A 4,845-nucleotide genomic window follows, 5' to 3' on the forward strand; every position below is an offset into this window, starting at 1 on the left:
AGTGCCTTGGTCCGCTGGCTTTGCAAGGGTCACTCAGCGGGCCAGCAGTGGCAGTAGTCCCCCCATCCCCCAGCGGGCTTAGTTTAAAGATGAGTGGTGGCAGATCCATCTGTGCATTGGATCCAGTCTGGGGGCCCAATACGTCTGTATGCAGCTGGACCAGCCCAGAGTTGGTTCATCTGTGTGGGGCTTGGAGGTTTGGGAGTGGGAGAGTGATCATAATGTCAATCACCACCACTCCCCCACCCCCAAATGTCCAGACCCATGGGAAGACCTGCAGGGCAGACTACATGGCTTCTGGGCAGGGGCTGAGTATCCCAACTCATCAGTGATCTGGAAGATGGATGGAGTGCACTCTCAGCAAGTTTGCAGATGAACCAAGCCAGGGGAACTAGTAAATACACTGGAGGGTAGGGCTAGGATTCAGAGACCCAGACAAATTAGAAGGCTGGACCAAAAGGACTCTCATGAGGTCCAACAAGGACAAGTGCAAAGTCCTGCACTTAGGACAGAACAATCCCATGCACCGGTGCAGGCTGGGGGCTGACTGGCTACACAGCAGCTCTGCAGAAAAGGACCTGGGGGTTACAGTGGACAGTAAGCTGAATAGGAACCAACAGTGTGCACTTGTTGCCTGAGCTGGTCTTAGGGAAAATGGCACCCTGGGCAAACTTACATTTTGGCACCCTGCCTCCAAACTCCACCCGCCCCACTCTCCCTCCCCCCGAGTCAGCAGCACTGCTGCAGACAGAGGCAGATGGGGAGGCAGAGCAGCGGGGGAGGGAGGGGCAGAGAGAGTGTAGCTGCACCAGCCCCATCAGCTCAGTCCCCAGCATGGTGGGTGTCTCCCCGGCCCCAACACAGCGCATGGGGAACTGTGCTCCCCGCACTGCCCAGCGTGGCTCCTTCTGAGCAGCAGCTGGAGGTGGAGGCGGAGGAGCGGGGATCAGCCAGGGCAGGGTGGGGTGGGGTGAGACTAGAGTGCTGGGTGTACATTTCTGGGTGCCCCTTTGACACCCGCCCTGGTGGCCCCCTGACTATAGCACTCTGGGCAGTCATCCACATCACATCACCCTCCCCTAAAGCCAGTTCTGCTTATTCAGCTCTGGTGAGGCCACATCTGGAGTACTGTGTCCAGTTTTGGGTCCCCCCATTACAGAAAGGATGTGGACAAATGGGAGAGAGTCCAGTAGAGGGTGATGAGGATGGTTCAGGGGCTGAGGCACATGGCTTATGAGGAGAAGCTGAGGGAACTGGGTTTATTTAGTCTGGAAAAGTGAAGATGGAGCGGGGAGGGGGATTTAATACCTGCCTTCAACTACCTGAAGTATGGCTCCAAAGAGGATGGAGATGGACTGTTCTCAGTGGTGACAGACAACAGAAGAAGGAGCAATGGGCTCATGTTGCAGCCAGGGAGGTTTAGGTTAGATATCAGGAAAAACTCGCTCACCAGGAGGGTAGTAAAACACTGGAACAGGTTACCCAGACTGGTGGTGCAATCTCCATCCTTGGAGATTTTTAAGACCCAGGTAGACAAAGACTTGGCTGGGACGATATAGTTAGGGATGGTCCTGCTTTGAGCAGGGGGTTGGACTAGATGACCTCCTGAGGTCCCTTTCAATGCTAATTTTCTATGACTATTTGATTTAGACTGTTACCACCATTCACAGGGCTGAATGAACCCTTAGCAGGCCCTAGACAGATAAACTCATGGGCCCCAGCCTGACCAAGACCCCCATCCCCACCCTAGCCCCACTGCTGCCCATGGGGAGTTGCTGCTAGAAAGCAGCTGCTGCAGCAGTGAGACCAGCAGAGGGGAAGGGAAGGGAGGCGGATGAGGCCATTTGCACCACCGCCATGAAGGGAAGGACCAGGCCCCCAGCAGCTCTGGGTCCTAGGCATGTGCCTAGTTTGCCTGTGCATTAATCTGGCCCTGACCATTGGACAAAGGTGGAACCAGAAAGGTTTGATCTGATCTTACCCAAAATCAGACAGGAAGTCACTAGGACACAGAGGCTATGAACTGAACCCAGGCATCCTGGCTTCTTGCCTTGATGAATAATATATTTAAAAGATTGTACAATTAAACAGTCCAGTGAAATTCAGTCCTTGAGTAGTGTTTTGTTTGCTGTTTTGTGGATGTTGCTGAGCTGCCTTTTTAATTAAGGGTTTTAATTCTTGGATGATGGGAGCCAGGCATAAGTGGCCTCTCCTCAGTGCCAGCACTGAGAGGGTTAAAAGGGTGACTTTTCTAACTACACATTAAAATAAAAGGAAAAGAAAGCACCAGTGAGAGTTTTGAGAAAACATTTCCATTACAAGTGTGGGTTATAGTAATTGCTAAATTATAGTGCTGCCACTTCATTATATACAACCTCTACCCCCCTGCTCAACTTCAGTAATGCTCAGGGTCTAACTCTGGCAGAGAAAAGACAGGCAATTCCCAGTTATTGCTTCACACTCTATTCATGATACCATGTCACTGGAGGGGGTGGGGGAGCGGGGGATACAAAAATCACTCAAGAATACCACTGAGGGTAATTTTTCCCCAGTTCAAAGGGTGTATTTGTCTCATTTTTAATTTTCCCCTCTCCTTTATAGTATTTTTACTTGGCACAAAAAGCTCCAACCTTATGTCCCTAATGAAAATTTCGTTTCACTCTCCAACACATGTGCATATAGATTTGTTATCATATGGTTACGTATGATTGCTGGTCTGTACCCAGAAGTCTTGCATGTTCTTATTATGTTTTTTTGGAAATGCAAGTATCATTGCAGAACTGCAGCATGTCGAAGCAAAACTCACAGCCCAATATAAGTAGGGTGACCGTGCATCCCAGTTTGGCTGGTACAGTCCCAGGTGCCATAGGCCAGTTGATCAAAGGTCGTGGGCTGGAGTCTAGCAAGGAGGTAGAGCAGCATGGTGTGCCAGGCATGCTGGTGGGCAGGCACCACACTGCTGCTGTACAGGAGCAAGTCAGGCAGATGTATGGTCACCCTATCTAAGGTGCCATATCTGAGGTCCCTACATTCCTTGCCCTCATACAACAGCAGCAGTGCCTGGCCACCCACCTGCCCACCTGGTACACCATGCTGCTCCACCCCTTTGCTGGTCTCCAGCCCAGGACTTTTGACCAACTGGCCAGGACCAGCCTATAGAATCTGGTCACCCTATATATAAGTGTCTGCCATGGTACATAAATGTTTCCATCGCTTTGGCACACATTTCCCATCTTGTACACCTTCACAGCTGCCCTGGGCCTTCAGGACCAGTGGTGATGCCCATAGTCACCCCAGTAGTGTAAGCAGACGCTTATCCAGAGCTTCTTGTGAGAGTGATGGTTTTATAGCTCATCTCCAGTGGCATGTGACTGTCAAAGCAAACAGACACCCACAATTTGCAAGAGCTGCAACAGTCCATCACACTTCACTTTAGGAAGTAGAAGAAACACACCTATTTGGATAAAATAATACGTACCTACATGGACTTCCCTATATCATTTTTCTTGCTACTCTTGCAAGTTCCCTGGACTTAAGTCAGAATCCTCTAAGGATACCAGGCATCTTCCTCCCCCATCAGTCTGTATATGGCTTCTACCTCCAGACATGGAATTTCCTTCTCCCTCTTCTACAGTTAGCTATCTTCCAAACTCTTTCTAAAATGGCTAATGCCAGGTTATGGGCCAAAGCATGGAAAATGCTCTCTTTCAGATACATACTACAGTTGCTAAAGCAAAATTATTGTGTACTCAGATTACTGGTAACATGCACTACTGGTAATAACCTAGGGATTGTGTAGGTGAAATGGAGGCCCTAAATTGAAGCGGTGGGTTTTAAAAAATAATACTTCAATTTAGGGCTGATTAAATCCCTGCATCATGCACAACCTGCTGATATACTTGCCTCTGTGGTGGGGAGGGAAGGGTGAGCTGCTGGCAGGTGGAGCAGTCCCTGGGCTGCGGAGAGAGGGGCCTGGTGCTTCCCACCATGATGGTGGTGGCCCCCAGGCGGCACCCACCCGCAGGCACCCAGCTCAGGCGGTCCTGGGTGGCACTGCAGCCGCGGAGGGAAGGGGGGCGGAAAAAAGAGATCAGGCTTACTGCTTTTCTTGGGTGGAGCCCCCTTTCCTCGGCTGCTGCCAGGTTGCCTGCAGGGCTTCCTGCAGAGCTGTGGAGCTGCATTGAGCCTGGTGCTTCGCTTCGCGGCTGTAGGGGCAGCAAGCGAAAACTCCTTAGACAGAATTTGGTTCAGCATATGGATAGCAATACTTCAAAGTGGCGTACTTCAAGCCTTTTGGGGGTAAAATCCAGTCAGGCAGCACATTGCACAACAGAAGGAAGGGGAAATTTTGGGCAACAATGAATAAACGAGCAGCCCCCACCATTCAGAGACAGATCCTTAGATACATCAAGTTCCTTGTTTTTTTATGAGAGGTGTCTTATGTTTACTTAGATCAAGGCCTCTTTCATTACATGTTCACCAAAGCAGAGAGGAAGCTGCAGAAATACTATGAGCACTTAGGAGGAAAAACATTACAGCATCTAAAGGCACTTTAAATGATTTAGATACAAACTTGCCTGTAATAAGACATCTATTTTGGTTAATCTCTTAGTTGCAAATCTTGGAACTCTTGAACCTGCCTGAGGCTACTGTCAGCAGCACTCCATTTAACACTGCTTATTGGGAATAACTGCTATTTCCCACTGTAACCTCCAAACCTCTTAAAGTCTCTCTTATTGCTTTGCCCAAATATACTTGCCTTGAGGATACAGAGCAGCTTTTTTCCCCACTAAGAACTGTTAAGATGATTTGAACGAACCAAATCAGAACAGATCATTTCCCATG

Source organism: Crocodylus porosus, unplaced genomic scaffold (assembly GCF_001723895.1).
Source record: "Crocodylus porosus isolate Cpor-Errol unplaced genomic scaffold, CroPor_comp1, whole genome shotgun sequence".
NCBI lineage: Eukaryota > Metazoa > Chordata > Crocodylia > Crocodylidae > Crocodylus > Crocodylus porosus.